Source organism: Salarias fasciatus, chromosome 18 (assembly GCF_902148845.1).
Source record: "Salarias fasciatus chromosome 18, fSalaFa1.1, whole genome shotgun sequence".
In the NCBI taxonomy this organism is placed as follows: Eukaryota; Metazoa; Chordata; class Actinopteri; order Blenniiformes; family Blenniidae; genus Salarias; species Salarias fasciatus.
This window is the reverse complement of record NC_043762.1, coordinates 11,434,259-11,445,046: the sequence shown is the minus strand read 5'-3', so window position 1 is coordinate 11,445,046 and position 10,788 is coordinate 11,434,259. Positions and strand designations below refer to the sequence as shown.

The window sequence follows — 10,788 nt, the reverse complement described above, 5'->3', positions numbered from 1 at the left end:
CTGTGAGCTACATGAACATGGCGGCTCCGGCCCCGGACGCGGCCGCCGCAGCTGCTGCTCCTGCTCCGTCCAACTGACCGAGGACGCGTCCAGGACGGCGGCCAGCCTCCCTGCGGTTTCCCCACCTGTCAGGTAAGTTTCCTCCTCCTTCTCCTCCTCCTCTTCCTCCTCCTCCTCCTCCTCTTTTCCTCCTCCTCACTCCTCTGTCCACCGGTCCCTCCCCCTGAATCCCCCCTCACGCGCAGCTTCAAACTCTTCATGGCGTCGCCTCGATAACCACTGTGACAATTTTATTTCATTTTTAAAAAGGTGTATGTGACAGAAAAGACACGACATGTCTGAGCTATTGACAGTGACATTTTCTCAGCCCCATTGTGTTTGCGGGCTGTTTTATGAAAGTGCTTAATCTCATTTATTGGAATTACCGTGGGAATATTCACACTGACAGCTGTATTTACATGAAAGTCGCGCTTGCGACGCGCACATACACTTCACTTTCCACCTGTTTTGACAGAAATGTGCCGCTGTCAAGCTTTAATATCTGCCTGTCAGCGAGAATCGTCTTTATTTATCGTCCTGACACCTGCTTGAATCTCCCACTTTGGTGTTAAAAGTTAGCTGTCATAAGCTCCTTCCTGGGTTTACGCGAACCGCGTTGGCCGCGTTATTTCGCGTGTTTCTCTTGTCAAAGTTGGATTTTTCGGCCCCGACATTAACGCTTCGGGGAATTTTTTTTTAAGGTGTTTGTGTGATTAATGTAAATATATGATTGTTTTAACGCCGTTTGAAGATAATATTGGGACTTCCTCAACCTGCTGAAACGTCAAGTTAGCTCACTGTCAACAGGCTCTTCCGGTTTGACCTTTCAAATTAAGTTTAGTCACTTTATTTTGTTCTACACTTTGAAACCTGAACCTGATGGAGATTGGTTGTTAGATAACAGAGATGACCCACTTGTGGGCGTTTTCCCTGTGTTGCTAATGTTTTGCTGTCTCAGCTCACACTGAAGATCTCCTTTTTAAAGTCTTTTTTTTTTGTGTGCAGATTTTGCATGTTCTCTCTATGGACTTTGGTTTCCTGTCTCAGTCTGAAAAAAAAATTGCCTGTAAGTGTGAACATGAGAATGTTACTGCTCAGGAAATACCCTATTTTCGCCTGTGGTCCCATGGGGATCAGATCCAGCACATGTAGGGTTCAGCTAAGTTGGATAAACTAACTAAACTCAACATACTTTATTAATTTCTTTCGGGGAAAATACTTCATTTTTCAGCATTTACCCATTCTATTTCTAGGATGCAGCTTGTAGCTACATTAAGGCACCCCAAGAAACTGAAGGAGGGTCAAGGGTCTAGCTCAGAGACACAGTGCTCACTTGTCAGTGGTGGGATTTAAAGATTTAAATCCCCAAAAATTTATTGGTTGAGCACGATGTGTGTGCATGATGAAAATGTCACATCTTTACTGCTGGAAATGAATATAAAGCCCAATTTTAATGATAATACAGTGAAATGTAAAAAAAAAAAACACCTTTAGTTGTTCATGCATGTTTTTAAAAAGTCCTCCTGACATTGAGGCTGGTTTGCTGGTAACAAAAGTTGCTTGCTTTCATGTCAGCATCACCATTGTCTCAACTTTTAATTTTATCATTTGCTTGGTGGTTTGGTGGGCCGGATTGGAGCTTCTGGCAGGCTGGCTTTGGACAATACTCTCAAGACTCATATTTGAAAAAAAAAAAAAAAAAAGCAGCAGAGATTCAAGTCATTTACACCTCGATGAAGGTTTAATCAAACTATATTTGTGAGTCAGGCTTTTCTACCATGAATCAGATTAAAATTCAAAGTACCTAAACCAGTGTTTACATACACCCACTTATTTATTGATTTACTCATGTCACCATCCTTGAATCAGCCGACGTGTTCAGTTTGCAAGATATACAAGAAAAGGTGACTAATTTCTGTTATGAGGTGAATGAAACTGATTTGGTTTTTGGTTTCAAATAGAAGGACTTTTCATGGCCACACAGATGTTTTAATAAGACTCTTTTTCCTTGCATTCCTACAGATTTTTACACTATATTATAGACGTTTACTTAACTTTTTACAACAACACTTAATCTTTGTTTGGAGACTTGCTGCATACAGTTTTTTTTTAATTTCCCTTTAGTAAGTACGTTCAGAATTATATGACAATCAGTCCTTACAACTCATATAAAATTTGACATCGGTTATCTGTGGGCAGTGATGTGCATCATTTACCATTTTAGAGATTGATATTAACTTAAACATTATTTATTCAGCATGTACAATTAGCTGAAAATGGGAATAACAGCAGGTGATGATCAGTGTGTTGCTGGGAAAAGAAAATACGTTACAACCATGTGTTTAGACCACATCTGCAACAAGGTTGGTTGTTCTCAATGAATGCTATCTTAGAACATAGTGTGTCCATAGTGTGTGTGTGTGTGTGTGTGTGTGTGTGTGTGTGTATTGACAGTCTCCTTTGTGAGGGAGCCGCTATATGGTCTTAACATGGATTGAAAGGAGATATATTTGGAAGCCACATCCCATTTATACAATGTTTCTAAACTTTAACAGCATTCAAGTGGCGAGTTTCCCATTTTTTCAACAATTTCAAAGCTTATGTATTGTGAGTGTCCTTACTTGAAGTACCACACACACGTCATCATTCAAGCAGAATACCACTTCCTGTAGCGCGAAGACGATTTGCACGCACGTCTGCAGCGCTGCGTGAGAGGATTGTGATTTAACATGTTCCAGCTTCTGTTTTGTAGAAATACAGTGCAACTATTGCAACAGTCAGTGCAGGTACAATAATCTGACTTTATTTGCTGCTGTGCTGGTATGTTACTACAGGAAACCTCTCAGTTTGCCTACGTGACAGGTGCCGTTAGGCTCCTCTGGTTATCTGTGGCGCCTGGACTCATGATATTCTGGCTCTCTTGAGCTTATTTGCTCTTCCCCGGAACACAAAGTGAACTTTGAAAAGGATTGCAACATGTGCATCAAGTTTCCAACTTCTTTGCTAAACCTCCGCTTTCATGTTATCTTTTACCCAACAGTCGCACTTTTATGATTTTAAGGCTTCTAAATATTGTGCATTATAATAGTCCTGGGACCCAACAGATTTCTTCCATTATCCTCTTTTAACTCTGCAGCAAGGCTTTAAATATTGCTTGTTTTCATTGCCAGAGGTACAGTATAGTGCTGCAGCAAGAGTGCAGGAATGTACCTAAGACTAAGATCTTAACACAAGATTGGCAACTTGCCCAGTGAGGGATCCTTAGTGGCTTGAATTCACTCGACCACGTGAGGGCTCAAATACTGTCCTGACCAATGACGGGAGGAGGAGGAGGAGGCTTGACTGTGCAGTTCTCTCCAGTAGGTTTTCTGCAAGGTCTTATCCCCACAACAAGCAAATCCAGTGTTAGAGAAACACACATGCTCTTTTTTTTTAATCACCCCTATTATTCCTTGCCTCTTACTGTGTTTTGGAAACCATATAAATCAAAATGCTTTTAATTGTATGAAGCACAAGCGAGACCCTGCAGTACCATCTTTCTACATTTCACACCTCCGAGCTTACATGTCTTTTTAAATTGCGGATGTTTCCAGGTGTGTGTTGGTCTGTTCCACATTGTGGGTGCGCCCTCCACGTCTCCTTGCCCATGTTTGTTGTTTATGTCGCCGTCTTTCCGATGCCACCGGCTTATCAGACACACTCTGCCCGTGGCTCTCCGTCACGTAGCAGAGACAGTCGTCTTCCAGGTCTGATCCTCCTGGGACCAAGTGCTCTAATTAACCACGCACACGCACACGCACACACACACGCACACACACACTGAAAGCCTGAAAGCCTCCTCTTGTGTTTGAACGCCATAATCTCTGTAATATGCACTCAACACATTTGCATCGAAGGGATGTTTAAATGAAGGCATCCATACATTTCCATGCATTCTTCACATGTGCAACATAACATACACAGTTATGATGTGCGTTGACACAAAAACTGCTCTTCAATGACCACAGTTTAATAAGCAAACAAAAGCTACTCATCAGAATAAGACATGAGGGTCCACAGACTTCATAGAGCAGAGGTGTTGAACACACGGTCCACAAGTTGAGTTCAGGGGCCGCACACACTTCAGTTTCACCTTGAGTGGGCCGGACTGGTAATATACTGCCACAACAACCATTTAAATATAAACTTTGAAGTTTTTATTTGTTGTGTTTTTCTTTCACGGCAGTATCACTGATATCTCAGTACTGTGTTGTGTCCAATATTCTAAAAAAAAAAAAAAAAAAATGTTTTCTTTGGAATTCTTAAAAAATTACTCAGTGGTTTAGCGGACTGGATTGAGCCCTCTTGTTTGACATCCCTTTTATAAAGAGGGAAGATAGGCTGCTGAAGTCAAATCTCCAGCCCAACATATTCATTAATGCATTTATCAAATCCAGTTTGTGTTTCATCTTCAGATGCATCCCGGTACATCCCTTCTGTTTCCTACTGCTGCTCCTGTCAATTAAAAAAGAAAAAAACAAATTTCTCGTCAAACAAGTGAAACATTGCAAGAGCAAAATCATGTGACATGTTCATCATTTGTCATATGATCTGTGAGTCATGGATCAGAAAGCAGGAACCATAATTTGTTGCCACAATATTCCTAATATGTTTTATTACGGTAGATAATTTCTCTTGAACTATGTCCATGATCAAAACCAGGACGACTGAAAAAAGGTCTTTTTGGATCCCTCATCCATGTTTGGTAAATACATTTTTATTTTTTCCCTTCTTCTTAACATTAACTTTGCAGTTATCTGTAGCTTTTCAAAAATGGCTTCAACACATCTTTGTTATTTCTGCTTTGCAATTTGTTTGCCTACCGGTGCTGAATATACCATCACAATGCATCTCTACAGATCAATTCATTGCTTTCTGTTTGACACATGCCCCAAATCAGTCAACTGAAGTCCCATTTCTGTTTACCTTTGTCTGCAGCAGTAGTTTTCTGTGCAAAGCTTCGACAAAAGGAGCGCATCAGACTGATGTAACGTGAAACACACATCCTGCTTGGTGGTCTGTAATTATTTACAGCTGTAGTAATTTAAAGCTTGTGATGTGTCCACAGCATAGAGATTTCATTTTATCCTTCTTGACAGGCTTGGAAGAATTTCTCAGGAGAAGAATGCTCAACACTTGAAAGAAATTGTGGCAGCAGCACAGATGTCACGCCTGTATACTGGAAAAAAAGTGAAGATTTGTTATGACTTTTCTTGGGCCGGGTTAAAGCCTTTTGTGGACCAGTTTTGGGCCATCGGCCATATGTTTGACATCCCTGCTCTAGGTTATTTGCCTGATGTATGAAAATACTGACATCAACATCTAGTTGTAATGAACTGAAAGAACAGCATCATGATTTTTTCGAAAGATATAAGACAATTATATTCATGCACTTTATTGCTATTGGCCCAAGTCCATACTGAATTCATCTTAGCCTGTTACTTTGATCAGATTGTGGATATTAGGGTTGGCTCAGCTCCAGAAGGTTTTTGGAACTATAATAATCAACAAATCGAGTCCAGTTCATAAAACAGATCCAGAGTGAAACAGTTGCGATGCACTTCAAGACCCCCAGCCCCAACTGGAGGGGGTTCAACATGCAAACCGGGTAAATGGTGCAGGTTCTACTGCACAGCATCTCCTAACATCGTTTTCTGTTGCACCTCACACTGAAGCTTCAAAGTGCTTAAAAAAGCAACCACAAACATAGGCACGGTCAGCTGTGCTGCAGCTTACAGGACCCCCCCTAATGCATGTGCTGCAGAGTCGGATCTCCAGACCTGGGAGCCAAGTGCAGCAGGTTGCATAACAAGTGCTAATTTGGTTAGCTGGAGCTGACGGTGGCTGTAATTCTCCAGCACTATGACAGCAGGGCCGTGTGAGAGGAAGAGGCAGAGAGAGAGAGAGAGAGAGAGAGAGAGAGAGAGAGAGAGAGAGAGAGAGAGAGAGAGAGAGAGAGAGAGAGAGAGAGAGAGAGAGAGAGAGAGAGAGAGAGAGGCTCCACAGGCCACCAGCCGGGTAATGCAAGTTAATAGCATAACAAGCTTGTGCAGAATGAACACGGGCCATGGTCAGGGCTAATTGTGGTGTTCATTGCTGCCTTTTGGTGGCAGCCGGGAGGATAAGCTGCACTGTAGCCAAAAGACAAAAAATAAATAAAAAAAAAAAAAATCAAAGTCATGCTGCCAAGCCAACTGTTATCAGTTGCTCTCATCCTCGTTTCACACTGGAGTGGTTTTTATAATCGTGATCGTTAGTCAGCAGAAAACTTTTTCTCATCCACAGGTGCAGGCGATGACACACCGCGCAGCTTGTTTCAGTGTGTTTTCATTCACTATCACACATGTGGCTGGAGGGTGCATGCAGAGAGGCGTTTGAGGATAAGAGGCAGTTGTGAAAATACAGGCTGTATTTGTTGGCAAGATTAGGAGAAAAACTGAATCGGTCCGAAAAAGATGGAACATGTCCAGATTTATTTTTCTAAAGGAGAACTCTCATTCATATTCTTTGGTAGGAAAAGTCTCCACATTGCTGCTTCATCTATGGATATCAAATGTGTTGTAGAAAGATCCTTTTGAATGAGTGCAGTGTATTTGGTGTATGCCCCTCTATTGAGGCTAAGAATTCAGATTTTTGCCATCTTTTTCTTCTTCTTCTTCTTCTTCTTCTTCTTCTTTTTGTGGTGGTACTGTAAGGCAGCTTCGAGCTCAGTGTGGCTGTGCATGTCTGTGTTACCATAGAGCTGCTTAGTAACTGAAATTAATCACAGTCAGGAAGTAGGCCGTCTCTCAGTGTGTCTCTCATTGACGTTCTGTGGTTCCCTCTTACCCTTCCCACTGTGTGTGTGTGTGTGTGTGTGTGTGTGTGTGTGTGTGTGTTGTTGGGTGGCCTGGCACGTGACTATTGTGCATGCAGAGACAGTTTAGAGAAGGAGAGCCTCACTTCATGTGTTTTCTGTGGCTAAATTTAAAGACATGCACACTTCTCATGCAGTGTGTTTGAGGATGCAACATGTCACTGCTGCTCTCAGAGTACGTCATAGAGGATGTTAGCTGGTATTGCATGTGCAAGCCTCTCCTCTGTTTGGCAGAAAGAGAAAGATTTACGGGGAAAAGACTTGATGGCTGCATTGGCAGGTACAATCAGAATAATGTACTCATGGGGAATATTGCATTCAGTATCTACATTTTATTGTTGGTGACCAAATTAGAACTGCAGCACTAAATTCTGAAATGCACAAGTAAGAATTTATAACAATTTGGTTCCTTAAACTAATATTTGTTCAGATATTGTGAAAATGCTCTTAGAAAAGTGATGCAGTACTATCGAGTGACCCACGATGCACACTGGATGCGGTCCAGCTGTGAAAAGGCTGTGGTCCGGACACCGCAGCTAATCCGTAGTCATTAAAATCAATGCTGTGGTGCACACCGGCTGTGGTCCGGTTGCGGTCCGGCTCCGGTCCGGCTGCGGAGCCCTTGCGGAGCTCCGGTCTCTTTCCGCAAGGATCCTATTTTTCCGCATGCCGGAGCCCTACCGCGTCAATTCAGACAGAAGCAAGTCGGGTGCCGGAAGGAAACGCGATACGTGTTCCAAAATAATTGACTTCAAAATAAAATCTGTGTCGTGTTTTTGCCTTAATACTCAAATTTTTTACTTCTTCTGGTAGAATACAGAACAAACAACGTGATGTAGTCATTATACGCATTAGAAGAATGAACGGTTTTGTACATCGTCACTGCAGGAAAGTGAAATGACACCAAAATGGCACGAAATAGCTCTATCACCGGAGCAGCCCCATGTTGCCAGATTGGGCGGGTTTCTGCCAAATCAAGCGTCTTTTTGAACACGTCGGACGGGTTGATGAAATGATTATGTGTTTATGACGTGTTTTTTATCATACAAATACGTTTTTAAGCACATTTTTAACCGAGATGGCAGTTTGGGCGGCTTTCTATTGAGTAAAGTGGGTTTCATATTGTTTACGGGTGATAACGACAGATCTGGCAACCTTCTCCAGCGGACCGCAGAGACACCACAGGCGGTGTGAATCACAGTGCTGCGGTATACCGGACTGGAGACGGACTGCAGTCGAAACGCAGCCGGACCGCAGCCAGTGTGCATCGGGGGTTACAATGTATGGCAACAAATCTCCCTTTTCTTAAAGGTGCATTAAGGAGTTTGCACGTTTTATGTGAAACAGTGCCCCCTGCAGGCCTTGGGCATAATGCAGCTTAGAGAATCGCTTGTGCATGTGCCTTGCATGCACGGAAGAGGGGAACTCCTTCCTCGCTCTTTTAGTAGCGCTCAAGTAAAATTTAAGTATCTCTTACCTGGTGGAGTCTGCGCTGGAGTTGTGGCAGTGCAAGAAACCAGTCTTTTCTTACCTTCTGAAAGATCCTGCTCAGTTGTTGCTCACTAAGCATCTGGCGGAGTAATGGCGGACAAAACGAAACTTAACTAAATCAGACCAGCCGGAGCGTGCATTACGTCATTCCTTTCAAATTCTCCCCCAAAAAATTCTTGTGCCGCACCGGCACTGCAACTTTCAAGTGACAATTTAGTGCTGTTAGCGGTACTCGCAATGAATATGTCAGGGCACATTGTACACATCATTAAAAATGTGTAACATATTTATGGTGGAAAATAAGTATTTTTAAAGTTGGAAAAACTCCTTAATGCACCTTTAAGGTCAAGGTATAAGTCACTTCATTGCCATGTGGGTTATTCTCAACAATTCTATGTTTTATACTGTTAGCAGTTGAGGGAAAATGTATGTTTCAGTTTGTTTACAATAACAAATTAGATAACGTAATCCTCGCGGTTATGACAGTAGCCATAAAATGCAGTTGAATATCTCAAAAACCTATCCTGTAGCTATTGCATGATGCAGGTTTTTAAAAGCTTGTCCTGACACAATGACTTTGAGACCAGTTCGATAGCAACGAGGTCGGTAGGAAATTTCTTAGGAAATTTGTTAAAAAAAAAAAAAAAAACTGGAAATGTGAAATCCTGTCAGCAGCCACAGGATAGGAATTAATCTGTGTTTTAGTTCTCATACCCTCAAGATTCTTTGAGTCTTTGGAAAAACAGAGCCAAAGACATGGGTTGTCTATTTTAGGATTTCTATCGATCAGAATGTGATCTGACAGAGCCAAAGTGACACCTTCTGACGCTCTGTGCACATGCAGGAGTGCCATTTATGCTTGCGTGTGCGCTCGTGCAAAGCAGTCGGGCTGAGACCAGCTGTCCCTTTACTCCTACACACACACACACACACACATGCACTGACAAATGCACACATATGCAGCCATCGTAGGCTGGCTGGCAGGTGCAGGTTCAAGTGTTTGTCAGTTGGACACAGCCCACTCCAACCTCCAGAGAGGTTGGCTTGCTCTCTCTCTCTCTCTCTCTCTCTCTCTCTCTCTCTCTCTCTCTCTCTCTCTCTCTCTCTCTCTCGCTCACTTGCCGAAACCAGAAGGAAAAAACCAGCAGATGTTACGGATTTGGCCCTAACTTCTTCTTTTCAGTAGTTTTCATTTGATATGTGTAATTACAGTAACACACACACCAAGCACAGTTTTGTAATTACAATGAAGATGCGGTTAGATCTTCTTCTGTTCATAAAACCTCAGTGAGATTTTGAAACTTTGACTCAACAGCACCAGTTTATCACTGTCGAACTGATTTAATCAGTGACACAGCAGACTTTTGGTCACCCCAGTCTCACGACACAGCGTTTCCCATGCTAACCCTTATTGTCGGCTGCATTACGAAGGACAGCACCTCGGTTTTTGTTATGTTCCGTGCAACATTTTGCTGATTTCACAGGGGGGAAAAAAACTATGCCAGCAGGAAGTGAATCTGGTTAAGTCACAGCGTGGGAATCTTTAGCTTTGCTAAAGTTAAGGACACCAGTATTTAGATGTTTAAAAAAAAAACAAAAAAAACAAAACAGGAATTTCCAAAAGATGCTCAAAGTCACAGGTGTGAAGGTTAAAAGGTTAAAGTAAATGACTTTTCATTGCCAGAAAGAAGAGAGGTGGAGGAGGATGTGATTCACAGGAGAGAACATGTGGTGTGTGACATTTCCTGAAAAAACAAGTTTTTTACCAGATTACAAAAGATCAGGTGGTCCACTGTATGTAGAGTTACTGACATCTAGTAGCAGGTACTTTTTTTTTTTTTTTGCTTGAGGGTGCAGCAGCAGGACATGTGATCCAGTTGTTTAGGCTTTCCGGTGGCAGCCCACTTTGTCAGCAGCATTAAACACGAACAAGCACGCTGCAAAAAGAGAAAAAAAAAAAGCTTCTTAAAGACATAAATCTGCAGCGATTGTTGGCGTTTAAGCTGGTTTTTGCATCACTTCAGCTGTTCAAATAAAAGGAAATTGTTTTTACGAAATAGGATGTCTTACAAATGCGAGCCAAGCCCAGTGGGAACTCAGTGAACCTGGAGCCGCACCACACTGGTCCAGGTCAGCCTCATGGTGTGAATGAGGGCCTGGAAGCGCTCTGAATCCTGATCCCAGGCAGGGCCATTGTCTGGGAAAAGCTGCAGGTTTTCTTGTTTTTCTAGAGGAGAGCGACACTTTCAGCAGAACCGGTGGGCGTTGACGAAGGTACAATTCTGCTAAATGATTTCACAGTGAGTAAACGAGTGCACACTCATTCATTTGATCATGGGTGTGGATCCGCGCATGATATGATG

At 42.5% G+C, this 10,788-nt stretch overlaps 1 protein-coding gene across 2 annotated transcripts in view; it reads left to right on the top strand.

Annotated features, from left to right (window-relative positions):
- LOC115405166 (nuclear receptor coactivator 2-like) overlaps nt 1-10,788 on the top strand; it is a 54,608-nt gene continuing 43,820 nt past the window's right edge. Inside the window, exon 1 of one of the 2 annotated variants that reach the window (XM_030114652.1) lies at nt 1-132. The gene's annotated coding sequence lies outside the window, so the exon portion shown is untranslated. The remainder of the gene's footprint in view (nt 133-10,788) is intronic. The other variant, XM_030114651.1, reaches the window with a different exon arrangement.